Source organism: Aplysia californica, unplaced genomic scaffold (genome assembly GCF_000002075.1).
Source record: "Aplysia californica isolate F4 #8 unplaced genomic scaffold, AplCal3.0 scaffold00073, whole genome shotgun sequence".
Classification (NCBI taxonomy): domain Eukaryota; kingdom Metazoa; phylum Mollusca; class Gastropoda; order Aplysiida; family Aplysiidae; genus Aplysia; species Aplysia californica.
In genome coordinates this window covers 143,610-160,650 of record NW_004797343.1, presented here as the reverse complement: position 1 = coordinate 160,650, position 17,041 = coordinate 143,610, and the positions used below count along the sequence as shown (strand labels likewise).

The 17,041-nt window shown below is 39.9% G+C and overlaps 1 protein-coding gene across 3 annotated transcripts in view; it reads right to left on the bottom strand.

The window, feature by feature from the left end:
* Positions 1-5,734, bottom strand: part of LOC101856165 (transmembrane protein 201) — a 47,869-nt gene extending 42,135 nt beyond the window's left edge. The window contains exon 1 of one of the 3 annotated variants that reach the window (XM_005093953.3): positions 5,472-5,734. The gene's annotated coding sequence lies outside the window, so the exon portion shown is untranslated. Of the gene's footprint in view, positions 1-4,917; positions 5,022-5,471 lie in introns of those variants that run through there. The other 2 variants (XM_005093955.3, XM_005093954.3) reach the window with 2 other exon arrangements.
* Between the last annotated feature and the right edge of the window lie 11,307 nt (positions 5,735-17,041).

Sequence of the window (17,041 nt, the reverse complement as noted above, 5' to 3'; positions counted from 1 at the left end):
TCACGCCAAGGTTGTTCATTTAAAAAATTTTTTTTCTTATTCCTTTATCCTCAACTAGTACATGTATCACGGCAAGCACTTTAAGCCACAGTATTTTAAAAAAGCATCGTATCACAAATCAGGATCTTAAAGAATATGTTGGCAGCATGACTAAATAATGGCAAAGCTTTCTTTGATGACTTTAGACCATGCCAACCTTAAAATTTAAGTTAATTCATTCTAGCATGCCGTATAATTAAAAATTCTTTTTTCCCGTTTAGACGCGAACACCCCGAAGCGAAATAAACTCTTCTCGGAATGCCCCTATTGCAATATAGGGGAACAGAGAGAAAAACAACCTGATGCACGCGCCCGCCATTGCCCTATTTCAAGTGACTAATGAACGGGCTTGGAATAATCATGCCGGGATTTGTAGGTCACATACATTTGCCGAGGGAGAGAGGGGAAAATGGCCGGACTCAGTGCAGAGCCGTTTTGGATATGGGGTAGTTGTGCATTTATGAACGGGTCTTAACAACTATTTGACACAGAACGTTCAAATTTGAGGACACTATAGAGGAAAGATAGAAATCTACAACCTTCTCCGCGTTGAATATCAAGCTCCTTTATAGTATTCGGTACACCCGATACCAAAGTGTTCCCAACACCAAAAGTATAGGTTAATTTAAGTGTGTACGAACTTACAACTTCCACATGTCCTTAGTTTGCCCTATTTTCTGATTGGTTGCCAAGCTTCATTCACATTGGTCAAGAAATAGAGCAGATCGAGGTTGAGAAAGTTACTCACTTACGTTCCGACCTGATAAAAAAATTCACCCGCAAACGAGGACCAAATTTTCGCAGCGCACAGAAGTCAGAGACCTAACCCTAACCCAAGCCCTAACCCTCCCCTCAATTCTACTCTGTCTCGTAGTGGTCGCTCCTTACAGAAGTCCAGCATTAGACAGGACTTACTTGAAACTGAAACTTATTTAGGGCCGACTCTATTTCTCAGAACGCTCGAGAAAATAAACTTGAACTCTATTTCTCCAAACAGTCAGTTCACGTTCTCGAGATTTGTTGATTATTTGCGAATGGAGTGTGTGTGTGTGTGAGTGTGAGTGTGTGTGTGTGTGTGTGTGTGGGGTGGAGGGATTTTCTTTTTGTTTACATGGAGGATTGTAGTTTTTACTTTAGGGGTGACTAAATGCAAAATAGGTTACTGCCAAAGTCGAGCAGTCTTGTTCCCTCGCAGAATGGCAAAATTAAAGATGACGCCGAAATCTCTCAAATAACAAAAAAATCTTGAGAACGGAAACCGTTCGGAGAAATAGAGGTCAAGTTTATTTTCTCGAGCATTCGGAGAAATAGTTTCTCCGTAAAAATAATTACAATATCAGCAATCAATCTCTCATATGTCTTCCAGATCTAGCTAGCAGCTGACAAAAAGAGACCGGCGCTTGTAGACATTTAACTCACATGCACATTCACACAGACTTACACAGAGTGACAATGACTATGATTGAATGCTAACGATTTTTATTTAACTTAAGAAATAAATGAGTAATATTGACTCGAATTAGAGTTGTGTCCATTGGGAGGGAGGGGGGAGGGTGGTGGTGGTTGAGCAGTTGGGCATTATATATCAAAAATAAAATAAAGTTGACAGACCAAAAGGGGTCAATTCTGACTGTAATACACCAAGAAAAATAGACCTGCCACTCTATGAAATCTAACAGTCAGGATCTCAGTGGGGGGGAAAAAATTTTGGACTTGGTGAAAAAAATCGAGATCAACGACAAATCACTTAGGTTACTGCCAAGCTGACTTTTAAAATTTCCAAGGGTGTCCATTATTACATCCATGTATTCCCTCTGCGCGGACACGCATGTGTGGTGTATGTATGTGTGTGCGCAAGCATGTGTGTGTGTTTGCGTGTGCCTGTGTGTGTTTTATCGTTATTTCTTTTTTAATCCTGAAGTATAACGTCAAGCTCTCCTAGTCCAAGTGTTTTACATGTCTCCCCTTCCCCCCGGATAAGTCGAGAAAGACGCTTCAACCTCTGCGCATGAACTTAAAATGACCCCGTCAACGGATGATCGCCCCCACACGCCGAAGTCATGTCACGTGGCATGAACGCGCGATTGAAACAGTTTTATTGAAGGGTCTTGATGACGGGCCCGACTAACCAAAACTCAGACAAAGCATGTTTTGGCAAAAGTAGATCTTGAGAATGTCTTAAGTCGGAATGCCAAATCAATACTTTTTCATTATAGTTGAAATAACACGTGTGAGCAAAGATTCAACACAACTGTTGGTGAGTCAACTACTATTTCTAAGAAAGACATTTAGAAAAATAGTGCTCCAAGTTTCTGCTGACAAAAAATTTAATGAAGTTTACCATAAGTTGATGTTTTGCAGTTGTTAGGTTTGTTATCTTAGCTCGCCGCGCATCAAATATGTATAGATCTAGATGTAGATCTAGCCTCAAATAAGGGGGTGGGAACTACCGAAAAAGCACCCAAAATTGCACGCTTTCAACACAAGAGCGCAGGAACGTTTGTTCACGGTGAACGCTACACTGATTGGCCTATCATGTTGAAGGCACATCGGGTGAGAATAGCCAAAAGGCCCGCCTGCGCTATTCTCACCCGCGGTGAGAATAGAGGTGGCCTTAAATAAGACAGTAAACCAAGTTTGGACCAAAGGGTGAAGGAATCTCTTAAGACACTTAATTTAACACTTTCCCTACAATGAGCCGCATTTTGCGGCTCGCGGACCTGACCTCACTCGATGGACCGAGAGCTGCAAAATACGGCTCGAGTGGCTTGCTATCTATTCCAATCCAGTAATGAAAAGACACGAAATTCTTGGCCGGTCCATGTTTTCGAAATGATAGAATAGACTTCCTGTTAGCAGATACAAAAGAAAATATAGCACTGAGAGACGATTTTTAGTCATTTCAGTGCTTTTTTTGTCCCCTTCAAAACGTAAATAATGAGGGGAAAAAAGCGCTACCCTGACTTCAGTATATGTCTCATATTTTCACTTCTATATTAGGTACACATACATAACTTTCAGCATTTCTTTGCATTACTTGAGGCAACCTACATGGGAAGTTTGAAAAATGCTGCTGTTGTACATTTTTAGAAGACCTTTCAAAGCTGGAAAATTGTTGATTTCATACGACGCCTTCGATATAATTGCATAATAATCACTTTTACAAACCCCAAAGTAATAGATCTAAATCTTCAATATTGTATCACCATCTGATAGATTATTTTTTAACTTCAGTTTGATGGGCCATATGCTATGGTTTGAGTGTGTTTAGTTGGATGTTTTGACATTTTCCTCTGGTGGGGTAGGGGCGTAAAAATAGGTCAGAGAAAAGCCCTGGGCCAGTGGTGGATTTTGGCCTGGACTGGTAGGAAAAGACATGCGATTAAACGTAGAAAGACGCAAACTATTTTTAGGTACAGTGCCCATCTTGGATTCCCCTCCGATCACGTGACTACATTTAAGTATAGCCAACCGCATGGCACCAAAGATGGAATTGCCGTAAAGACGCTGGAAGATTATATCTAGATCTACCCCCCCCCCCCTTCTCCTGCAGTCTTCATCACTAATACATTAAAAAACAAACAAACTTCAAAGCAGCTCTACAAATTATAATTTATGGGACTGTTGGTCAGTCGGGAGGAGGAAAAGAGAAAAAAAAAAAAATAGCCCAGGACCGGAATCGAACCGCTCCTAAAATCATTGCATGACTTCTAACGCAGTTGCGCTGTCTATTCGGCCATTAGAACTTCCGAGAGCGTGGTGTAGATTAAGCGTCATAGTCATAATCGCATGTTAGGAAAAGAGTTTAAAAGTCAAGTTGGCCTGAAAAAGGGAGCCCTGGTGCCCTGCCCTAAAGATTATCAAATATAAAATCAAAGTTTTTAAATGAAGTGTATACAGACCCGGTAAACAGGAACAAAGTCACCAAGTATACAGACCCGGTAAGGGAACTCTTTTGTGATTTCGGAAAGTTTCAGCGCCAGACCCGGTAGTGTGTATGCGTGTGTGTGAGAGAGAGAGAGAGCAGGGGGAAGTGCTAGCAAAATGTGTATGACATGCCCCAGTTGGCAGGAGGGAACGAGAGAAAAATATACAGACGTCTAGTGGGAAATAAGTGGGGAGAAAGAAAGACAGAGACAAACAAAGAAAAAGAGAAAAAAAAGAATGCGAGCGACAGAGCAAGAGAGAGAGAAATAGAGAGGATGACTGCTCGAGAGAAATTATAATGACATTGTTCATTTCTTCAAATTGTGATTCCTCCAACTCCAAAACGGAGGAAAAACGATCGTTTATCGAAAAGACATCCGCAATCTTCATTTAGATCTAGAAATCTAGATCTAGATCTAGATCTAGATGTAGATCTAGGCTAGCCTCGAAACTAGATCAAGGATTTCTGTCTGTCTAGATCTAGATCTAGACCTAGCCTAATAGAAGCCATAGATCTACTAGAAGAACCTAGATCTAGGTCTACCCTGGGCCAAGAGGGCGCTGAAACTTTCCAAAATCACAAAAGAGTTCCCCTACCGGGTCTGTATACTTTGTGACTTTGTTCCCGGTTATCGGATCTGTATACACTCCCGTTTTTTAATCTAGATATAGATCATAATCTAAATCTAGATTATAGATCTAGACTAGACCTAGAAAGATATCTAGATTATAGATCTAGAATATATATCTAGATCTAGATCAATATAATATTATTAACGTTTTTACACCCATAATTTGATATTTTACAGTTAGATCTAGATTTGAAATTGTCTTGAAAATAATTGATTTGCGACAGTTTTAGTGGCTTTATGTGTGATCTGCAGCAAACAGTACAGCAGTTTGACCCCTGAAACAGTGCATCTGTGTGCGGGAGTGAAAGTAAAAATTTACCTGTGATTCCTCCAAGTCCAAAAAACGGAGGATTAACGATCGTTCATCGAAAAGACATCCGCAATCTTCATTTAGGTCTAGAGATCTAGAATCTAGATCTATATCTAGATCTAGAGATCTAGATTCTAGATCTAATTCTAATCTAGATCTATATCTAGGCTAACCTCGAAACTAGATCAATGATTTATGTCTGTCTATCTAGACCTAGGCCATAGATCTAGATCTAGAAGAACCTAGATCTAGGTCTAGGTCTAACCTGAGCCAAGAGGGCGCTGAAACTTTCCGAATTCACAAAAGAGTTCCCCTACCGGGTCTGTATACTCCGTGACTTAGTTCCCGGTTACCGGGTCTGTATACACTCCCTAATATGCTTTTAATAACTTTTATATTTTATAAACTACAGTCACTACAGTTACAGATCTAGATCTAGATTCTAGATCTAGATTTAGATCTAAATCTAATGGTGGTGTCTGCTAAAATGTTCAAAGTAATCAAAGACGACAAAGAGGCCCGGTTAGGCTACACACTACAATACTACAATTTACAAAAATTACCGTGTGCTATGAGACAATGCTGTGTATCCGTCAAGCAAGTGGGTGTTTACATCTAGATGTCAAGTAGAAACACTTGTTCTCTGAGCGCACGGATGGACACACATGTGTCCTTCTCTAATCTAGATTCTAGATCTAGTGTTTAGATTTGACGCACCATATCAGATTGCTTCAGGTCTAGGCTAAGAAGGCTGTGTACTTCTTTTAAATGTAATCTCTCTCTCTCTCTCTCATCTCATGCGCGGAAGGAAAGTAGTAAACTTTTGTCATAGAAGAACTTCAGACTCGTCATGCGTGTTGGTCGTCGGCACAGAATTCTACACTTGTAGAATTCTGTGGTCGTCGGCAAACTTTACTTTTTATGTTTATATTATTATTATTATTATTATTATTATTATTATTATTATTATATTAGTAGTAGTATCTGTAGAATATTGTATTCGACATATCGTGATGCCACTTTTGTCTTCAGGTGATGGCGATGGATTAGACATCAGCAGTCATGGTTGCCACTAATAATTTCATCCAGCATTCACAACGGTGTAATTGGTGAAGGGCGGACAACAATTTTTAAATAACAAAAACAAAAATTATTGACTTTAAAAACCCTGGGGGAGGGGGGGGGTCTAGAGATAGGCCTTGTTCAGTTCACCCCTTTTACAAAAGGTCCTGGGTGCGAAACCTGACAGAGACGGAAAATTTCCTTCTTTAATTAAAAAAAATGTTCTCCTTTCACTTAAAATTTCACCTTGCCTGCTCTTTATATAGAATCTAGGCCTAGTCATGTTCTGTCGTTGGCTTTCGTTGCCTTACACCCCCACCCCCACCCCCACCCCCTTCCCTGCCACTTCTTCTGGGCTGCTTAGGCTACTTTAACCTTCTTGGTCAAACCAAAATCCAGGAGTTCACACTAGAGCGCATGGGCAGAGCCGTAGACCTGGGTAGTCCTTTAAACATGTCTCGTCTTTTGGGGGATTGATTTTATAGAATAAAAGAAACTGCCTCGAACAGCTTCGTTAGAGAAATTGAACAGTAGTTTTAGGGCAACGTTTTTATTTTTTGTTGTTGTTTTTTGTGTTTGTTTGTTTGTAAATGGCGATTAATGAAAAAAGCGACAACAAATAGAAAAGCGTGCATGCTCAAAGACTGGGAAGATATGAAAGACATTTGACTCATTGTATGTATATATCACAATTACATAATAAACGTACTGTCACCCACTTGGACTGACAACCCAGTCTTGCGGCACACGCAGTCCGTTCGAAAGAAGCAAAAACTTACACTCAACTACCGTTCTTGGTCTTCAAATCTAAGAGCCCCGCTCAGACTTTAATTAAATACAAATGACTATACAGAAAACACCTCTTAATATTTGTCGCAAATACACGAAAATCGTGATTTTTTAAAAGGTCTTTTGGAATTCAGAGAATCAGAGCAATTCGCCACTTTGATTTTGAGTAATGAGGTCGACAAGTTGTCCATTTTGGTGTAGGCCTGCCTATATCATGTTCACTTTCGTCTGACTGCGGTTAAAATAAGGTAGAACGAAATATTGTCCTGTTTAATTAATCTTCTCAGATATTTGCAAATGGGTCTAAAATTTGAATGATCAACAGAATTTAAAAGCCCATTCATAAAGGTCACTGCAAACTAAGGTTCCGACACGTTTTCTTTGACGAAAGTCTAAAGCTAGGGAAAAAAATAGGGGATTAACAGTATACACCTAAAACATTTTTAAAATTGACGTATTATTTTCCTCAACACCACTCTTCAACGTTCGCCAAAGAAACATGATTCAAGAGACGGGGTGAGTAATTTTCGAGACTCACGTGAAGACGTCTAGACAGCTGGGGGGTGAAGTTTAAAAGCATGATGGTGTCGCTGTCTCAAAATAAGCAATTTTTCTGCGGCGATTTCAATGCATGAGGGTGTGGCTGGGGCGATAAAACCACAAACCATAAAGGAGTTGTTCTCGGGGACGCCCTAGACTTCTGCAAACCTAACATGCTTCAACGATGGAAGCATTACAAGATTGGCTTAACGAGCGGGTGACAACTGGTGGGGGTATTGGCCTGGCCTTAGTCTCTCTACAAACTGTCACAGATTGTACATGGCGGGTCCTTGGGTATCATGGAAGCGACCACTTGCCACGCACAGTGCTTGTCAGGCCTATGAAACCCGCCAAAACCGCCAAGAAGACAAAGGCATTTGGGTATGAGGTCACGGGAAAAGACCCTATCAGCAGTCTAAGGAAGAAGGCAATCCCAGTCAGGAGGATGAAGCAGGTTGAAATCGCCTCGCCGCCGTGGGGGAAGGATGAGCTGGACAAACTGAGGAGAGCAAAAAAGGGAGGCGTTGCTAGCACATCAACGCAACCGTGAGAACCTAGACCTGAAAAGAGCAGAGAAAGAAGCTTCAGGGCTGTTCAATGTCGTGGCAAAAGAGACTAAGGACGCCATTTATGAAAATTTGTGTTAAGAGGTGACAAAGGACAAGACACTCTACAGATTCTGGCAGCTGTACAGATCCAAGATGAAAAGTGAAGCAGGCCAAAGGAGGACGATGTGTGGGCGCCGTCAGACAAGGAGAAAGATGAGGCGCTGTTTGCCCGAGATAAGCAGACAGACTATGAGGCAACGAAGAGGAACGAAAAAGGCTCCAGCGGTACGCCAATGAACTTCTGAACTACACCTTCAGTCACGATGACTTTGTGAGAGAACAATCAAGCTTTCTCCCAAACCGCCCCAGGCCCAGATGGTGTACGGTTCTCTCACACGAAAAACCTTGACGAGGATAGCATCAGGGACCTTACAGAAATTCTAAACATGAGTCTTTGGAACAGAGAGATACCGGAAGACTGGTTGGACATCCACTTAGTATCACTCCCCAAGCATGACAAGGACCAGAGTAAGATATAGCTGCTTATCGAGTTATCACGATGCAACATTGCGTGAGCAAGCTCTTAGTTAAGGAGGTGGGGTACTCGATTGCAAAGGAGCCAGAAAAGGAAGAGGCACTTCCAGCAACTCTGGGTAGCTACAGATGGGGAAAGGAAACGTGGATGGATACCGCTGGTCTAGCATCAGAAGTTTATGTCATGGGGGTTTTGAAAGAGGCGAGGAGACCCTGATAGCAGCGCTTGACCTCGAGGATACGTACAATAGGGTTGAGTGTGATGTTCTTTTGAGAACAATGATCAACCTGGAGATTAACCCCCAGCTCATGATATGGATAGGTGATGCATTGCGGAAGAGGAGAGTTGCAATGCGGCTGGGAAACTGGACATCAGACACCAGAAGCATCACACTGAGGTTGCCGCAGGGCTCACCACTCTCATTCAACATATTATACACAATTGGAACCATTTCTGGACAACTAGAAGACCAAGGGCATGCGCTGAGCTTTGCAGATGATGTCCTTGCGTACATAGTAAGGACCGGCAAAAAACAGCTAACGTGGTGTAACAGGAACTGGATCGAATTGGGCAATGGTGTATAGACCACAACGGCAAACTACACCCCGACAAGGCCTGTTTGCTGTGGTGCCCGCTGAATAATCACGCAGTAAAAGCAGAGATGCCCACGGTCACCATCAACGACAGGGTCCTGAAGCGTGAGCACTCACCGAGGTACATGTATCTAGCTATCACCTTTGACAGATCACTCTCAGGTAAAGATCACATAATAAGATAAGATAAGATACATCTTTATTGTCCAAATCCTGGCATATTGGTTTGGTGTTTCACCACGTGTACACACACACACACACACACACACACACACACACACACACACACACACACACACACACACGCACACACATGCACACACACGTAGGCTTACAATCACATGCATAATATAAATGAGCAGCAATATAAACAATAATAATAGTAAGCTAGATACACACTCAATGTTATTTTGATGCATGCTCCAAGGTCGTAAGTATACTTATACAAGATGTTTAAGGTGGAAGCATTTTGATAGATGATGGTAAAAATGACGTCTATATTTTTCTTTGTAACAGATCAGAAGCCTTGGTCTTTTACTTATGGCTGATGTTTTTATTTGAGGGAACAAGGGATGTTTATCTAGAAAGATAGAATTTTTTTTTTTTAGGGCAAGTTGTTATGTACAATTGATCCAAGTAGGGGAATGTAGAAGTAGAAATTTTACATGCTTTCCGTATTAGTCGATTTAATATTTTTTTATCTTGTTGTCTTGTGTTCCCGGCCCATGCTGTTATAAAAAAAATTATCACACTTTCTATGTTTGAATGGTAGAACATGGACATCAATGTTTAATCGACTTCAAGATAAGAGCAAGACTGCACTGAATACCATGACGTGTAACAGAATGCCACAGAGAATTTTAGCCATACTATACCAGCCTCTTGTGCTGTCTGTGATAGACCATGACCTCGGTCTCCTCACTTTGTCAACGTCGAGGTTAAAACGCCTTGAAAGAATTCAGAGCAAAGGTATGCAGACTGTTCTCGAGTGCACACGAGACACATCCTGCAAGGCAATGCGTTATCTCCTGGACATCCCAGCCATTGCAGAACGTCACAAGATTGCTCAGGTGAAAGCGTAATTGAGAGTCAGCGCCGATGATCAGCATTCTCTGCATGACAAAGTGGGAAGAACTGTACGCACACATCTGCTTAGAGGGGCTGAAGGGATTTAAAGCAGCAACGATTTTTGGTGAAATGCTGAATAATGTGCAAGACACCCGAAAGGGCAGCGCATGGGTCAGCGTCACTGACTCACTTGGGCAGTATACTCGAGTGATAGCAACCTTAGGCAGAGAATGTCGTGAGTGGCCAGAGGGAGCACCCAATGCTGGGGTAGAGACGCTGATAGAGAACAGTGAACAGGGAGCGACGTAGTCATCTTCACAGATGGATCAGTATAGCCTGGCGTCAAATCTGGATGGGCTTTCAGCGTCCGTGTAAACGTGGTTATACAGAGTGAGCTGTCAGACGCCACTTGTATAACCACGTCCAGCATGTGCATGGAGATAAAAGCCATCACAGAGGCCCTTAACTGTATTAAAACGAAGGAGTATCAGTCTGCCATCCTCGTCACTGACTCAAGTTGTACCCCCGAAAAAGTGAAGAAACACATGATGTATGCAGACTGGTGAGAGGCAAAACGAAGCAGCAGACTCACAAGGATTGTATGGATCTTTAACCCTAGTTATGCAGGAGTTCGAGGCAATGAACGTGCTGATAAGCTAGCCGGCCAGGCTGAAGTTGGCGGCACCATGCAATTAGATCCACCAACAGTCATGGCAGCAAGGTTCAATGACCGCAGAGAAGATGAAGGCATCACATCACAGACAATGGAAAGACTTGGGGAAGCTGGTGTATCTAGAGAGTCGAGGCTAGACGGCAACCTGCGTATAAAATCCAGAAGAATATCCAACCAGCTAATAACTAGCACGATCAGCAAGCAGACCATTTCATTGATCCTGAAGAGGAAGGGTGAGCAGCTATGGCATTGTGCCGTCTGCAATGATGCCCATTCTCCAACCAAGAAAGTAAAGTAAGTCCGACTTTTACGTAATTTATTTTAGTGATCCTGTGTAGGCTTATGTGTCAAAAGAGCGGTTTTTTAATATAGGGCCCAAAGCCCAAAGAGAATAACTTTTTTATTACTGGATTAAGATTTGTTGAAAAAAATAGTTTTGTTTGGTCGCTGGCCTGCAGAAATGCCACGCAAAGTTTCGTGGGCATAAGAAAATTAATAAATGAGTAAGAATCTTTTAAAACACGGACAGACGAAAGTGAACAAGTTACAGTGGGGTGGGCAAACATCACCAGAGAGGCGATCATTAACTGTTTCAGTAAAGAGAAGCATAAACCTCTTCTGTGTGTGTGTGTGTGTGGGGGGGGGGGGAGACTTAAAATCAGCAGAGGTAGTAAAGTAAAAAAAACATCAGTGGAACCCTTCAACCGCTATCACTAGTGGAGACAGATAGGATAATTCTGACTCGTAGCTATTTTATTTAATTCCATTACCAAATATATCTACACAGACCAGATTGATCATTTATTGATTTAAATCTCCATCATCAAACCAGGTCATATCATTCAGGAGGAGGAGGCGGGCTGCTTAAACCCGGCAAGTCAGGCTCAAGATGGGCTGTCTGGGGTAGTTCCAAACAGAAGGACACAGATTGTCATGAAAATATCTTCTTTCTTACAAAAATCAAACTCGTTACTCTAGCCTGCAAGGCAAGGAGCTTAATCACCATACTGCAGACACTGGTACATTTCATACAGTACTGACTATATAAATACCTGGCACCAAAACTAAAGCAAGGATGGAAAATAAATACAAATAGAGACACAAAACTCATTCTAGGAGTAAAAATTCAGTTTTAATAATTAATAGCTTTGACCATACATCATACAGAGATTCATTTTGTTAAAAACTGTAATACATTGGGGTAAGATTTAGGGATAATTAATATGGAATGTAACACAATCCTGAAAGTTAAACAAAGAAATAAATATATGAAAGACTGTCTTTCACTGTCTTGCACTAATCCAGATACACGGTACACATTATAAACCAAAACAAAACATGCCAATATCCCTTAATGTCAAAATACCAACAAGAAAGAAAACTCAAACAGAAATTTGAAAATCATTTATATAACACATTTGAGATCCAAATCTCGTAAAATTAATTGTTTTTCAGCAAATCACTATAGCCAAATTTATTTTTTGGAAGATCCACATGTAAAAATGAGTTTCATAAACCCACCTTCACAACTTGCACATTTGTCCTCATGATGGCACAGTAAAGGCACATGATCATGTCACGTGCAATGTTTGATGAATACCTAAAATAGGCTGCAGGAAAGATTTTGATTCCATTGTCAAGTTTCTCAACTGAGCATATTTCTTTTACTTATTTTGTAAGCATTTTTACTTACACCTTACTACATGTAAAAAAAATATTTCTTTCTGAATGAAGAGTGGTAACCATAAAAGGAGGAGGAAGGAAAGAAGGTTTAACGGATAAATGCAAAAAACAAACATCATAAAAATGTTGGCTCTACTTCTAATGTAATTTTGATAAACTTAAAAAAAATGTAGGTGTTTAGGTGTCTTTTGTGCCCTAATCGGCAGTAGGTTTGAGAATGGATGTTTTTTTTTCAGAGCTATTCTTCCATTACAATAGTTGTACCACCCTCTGATGAGCAGAATGACTGTTAGTTACCCCCCCACACACACACACCAAAGAAAGAACCCAGATATAACGTGTCTGAAACAGTTTAGCCGACCCACACAATAAACCTCATGCTATATCCCTCAAAATGGCGGTTTTATTATTTCATTTCACATTGTTCTGCTTTGACTCAGGAGTGGTTAGGATGTTATTAATAAAAGCAACAAGTCATGTATCTAATCTTATTCTTGTTGACACTTTATAAAGGCCACACATTTTTTTTCCAGATTGGATAAGCCAACACTTATTTCTTTTATTACCAACTACTTCAGGAAGTTGAATCTTTTCACTTACTTACAGAGGGACACATGCACAGGATAATGGTGTTACTTAATTATGAACGATGCAAGGCACAAACAAAAACAAAGGAGGAAGTAGGACCTACATGTGGCATCCTCACCCCGCCCTTGTATACAAGACACATAACATAACATAACATTGCGTTAGTCAATTCATGTAGTTAGAATTTAAAAGAATTAAATTTGCAAAAATGGGAGAACAATTTCATTTAAAATCAATACACACTGTCCCCACAACCTTCTAACTCAAATTCACAAACTTGAATGTCCAACATAATACTCTGTTAGTCTGACTTTCACAAAAAGATGATCTTTATGCAAAAACACTTCATGGCACTTTATGTCTAGGTTCTTCTAGATGTTTCTGGTAAAACATAATTTTTTTTTTATAGTAAAGAGATGCACATCCATACAGGCATATAGTGTTGGGAAAGAGTCACAGACAAATGGAAAGAAACAACAGCGAGAAAGAAAAGAAGTACACTCTAGGAGTGGAGATCTTTCAACTGTCTGCTTAAACAGAGAATGAGGGTGAGCACTACAGATAGCTACTCTAATAATCTAAAATTTTAGGAGCTCATTTTCACTCTGGGTTTGCAAAGCTAGTTCTTCAAATTCAAATTAAACAAAAAAACTGTTCAAGTTGAATTACATCAACTGAGCCAACTGAGTGCTGTTTGTTGGCGTAGCTGTAAATTACAAGGAAAAAACACCAACCCCCCAAAAAAGAAAAAAAAGAATACACAACCTCCCCAGTTTCACTGCAAAACAGAAGAAAAGGAAGTTTAAAAATCAGGCATGTTTCTGTTTCTAGTTCCAATACATTTTACCCACATAAAGCCAGCTTGTCAGTGACACAGGGGAGACAGAGACATGTGCAGTCATAGGGATGGCAATAGATTTCAGTTAAAAAAAAAAAAGTATCACATGAATAACAACAGTGATGTTATATAAAATATAAATAATAGCTTCTTATTCTTATGTACAAACACAGGGTACTCTGGATACATGACGGGCCAAGAGGAAATAAGTCTACCTCAATAGTTCCTGTTGGATATAACAACCTTTTGATTCTGAGCTCACCAACACACTATACCCTTTCTTTTATCTAACTTGATTTTAAAATCCAGAATGAATAAAGGCTAATTCAATGTCATTTTCCCATTTCTAATTGAAAGCTTTTCTGGATTGAAGTTTTCCAATTCCTTGTTTCAGCACAGTGAGACAGTCACAAGAGACCAGGGTATTATTCCTAATGAGTATGTACAATGACTCATGGAATAAACAGGGAACAAGTATAGATCAGGTCTTATTGCCAAGACAGGCAAAAATTGTAAGTTTCACTCTTTTCTCGCAGAAAGCCTGAATTTCAACATCCTTTCCCTGTATGCAGTCTTTGCTAACAAAAGCCACACATTCATTCACCTTCCTGTGTGCATAGCAACAGATCTATAGGCCAAAACTAAATGATGAGGCTGGCTCTTACACACCTATCTTGCTAAATAAGAAAAATGTGGATACAGCAAAATGTTTTTGATGTATCTTTTATAATAGTAATTAGGCAAGCTTTCCCTTGAGGCATCTGCATAAGACTAGGATAAGCAGGAAAGAATTAAAAGAAGTGTCAGAAGGTGATACTCACACCAAGGCTCAGTCACCAGTCTTCTTCGTGTGTTATGACATGGGCTCAGTGATGCATCTTTCAACAATGTGAGCTTATTCAAGATGAAGGACCCCTGATTTACTGCCCATCTCTGATAGGACCAAGAAAAATGGTAAAAGACTTAGTTTTAGTTTTATATAAAACTTCCCAAACAACTTTAGCGCAAAACACCCCTTAGGGGTTCACAACCCAGCATGACACCAATTGAGGTAACAGTTCAGTAAACTTGAGTAAGGAGAAGTGCATCCAAACAATATGGCGCAAGTGCAAGGAAAAAGAAAGATAAAACAACATAAAAAAACAAAACAAAAGGGAACCAAACTCAAATCTTCTGCATGCAACTTTGAAGAACGTATCCATTACACCACATATGCCAGTATTCATGGAAACAGCAAACACACTTCCGACACTCAAGGCAAGGCTATGTCCTACAAAAACACATAAATCTTGTCCTCATAATTGTTACTTTTGTTAAAATTTGATTCTGCTTTTACTGAGAAGGATTAGAGCATTGTTCCCTGCCAAATGATAATCTAAAAAAAACAACCCATTGAGACATTCTTTGGGAGGGGGAGACAAATTCGACAAGTCTTGTTCGATACAGCTTCAATAAATATTGTAGGCATACAGTTATTTTGTATTAGTTGTGCAGATGAAAAACTATGTCAGCAATTCATAAGATACATTCACTATCAATATAATATTACAGATTTACTTTTCTCGAACGTTGTTCATGAAACAAAAAAACAACCAATTTATTCCTAAACTTTGCATATGTGGTTTAAAAAACAACCAAGTTTTAAACAAGTAGCTTTGTCAATGATATAAACGTTTAAGTTTTACAAAGCACATAGGAAAAACACTCTAACAAGCTATAAAAGTTCGACAGCAGTAGGGGAATAAAAATGATACTGCCACAAACTGCACTTAGAATGTCTTGAAAAAAGTGACTCACTGTCTACATAGCATCAATACTGCATTCACATGTAGCATATTCTAGTGGCTATGTCAAAGATGTAGATAAACAATAACTCAAAAACCAGACCTTACTATTATAGAACAGAATAGTGGGATAGAGATCTATGGTGCGGTCAAAAATTCATGGTGCAAATTTTTGTCAAATATTTCCTCAACTATCGAACATAAAGTCTCCAGCTTTTGCACAATGACTTGTATCAATTTTTATTAACCGATCAATATTTTTGTAGACACCTGTTAGCAGTATTATAGAAAATCCCTTAATAAATACAAATTAAAAATTCCAGTGGGTGGCTTCTATAGATTTTTAAAAATTTACAACCGGGACAATATATCGCTTTAAAAGCACGAGCTTCCTTTTTTTCGAATCATAAGCATGTTTTGAGAACCTTCAGTGCAAAAACAGTGTTAACTTTAAAATTAATTTCTTGTAACAAGTATTTCCACCAAAAAGTCTCATTGGTGAGCTGTGACGAAGGGTGTTATTCATGACATATATCACCCATTGGCATCTTGAAAATAAACACAAATCTTAAATTTCTAAAATCTCAACCACTAATCAAGATATTCTACTTTGTAAGATAGGAATGGAAAGGCAGGACCTATTGAGGTAATAGGGTAACTATTTCTTTTATTTTGTTATTTTCCTGGATGCAGCATGACTTTGAAAGTCATGATGTAAAAAAGTGTAGAAAATACACCCACCAACCTGATATGGTAACCAGTCATTTTGTCACACGCTCATCTCGTCACACCCCAATTATGTGTGACGAAATGACTTAGCTATTTATATCTCTCCAGAATTGTTAATGCTAGTAGAGTTTTGGAGGATCAGTCTTAATGCTTTTATTGAAGTTATATAAATAAATTGCAGTACTGTACATTTCTATCAGCTAATATATTCAATACTTTTAACAGAACTAGTAAAAATGTTGTGATCTTGCCAATCACACCTTTCATCAATAATGTCCTCAGAGAAATTCGCGCCCGCAACCCGCAAGTTACGAGCGCAACTTTTGCCCTCAGCGCAACTTTTACCATTTTCGTGAATTCGTGAATTTTAGCCAATTTCCCGTGGGAAAATAATAGTAAAATTTATTTAAAAACACAGAAATTTCCTTCCACGACTTAAAATAACGACGCCAAGGGGGACAATTCGCTCCTTTGCACTACGGGGTGCTCGCCGCCACCCCGTGACCCGGACCGGGTCAGGTTGGGTCGGGATGATCGGCTGACTCGTCGCCTGAAAACAACGTGTTTGTTTTGAAACAACGAGTCGGGCGCGATCGACTTGTGCCACGATAGATGCTTTGCGCCTTCAATCTGGCGAGCAAACCGACCCAATAGTCTTGTTTGGACTGAATCATCTTCTAGTCTAGCTAGATCTAGATCTAGA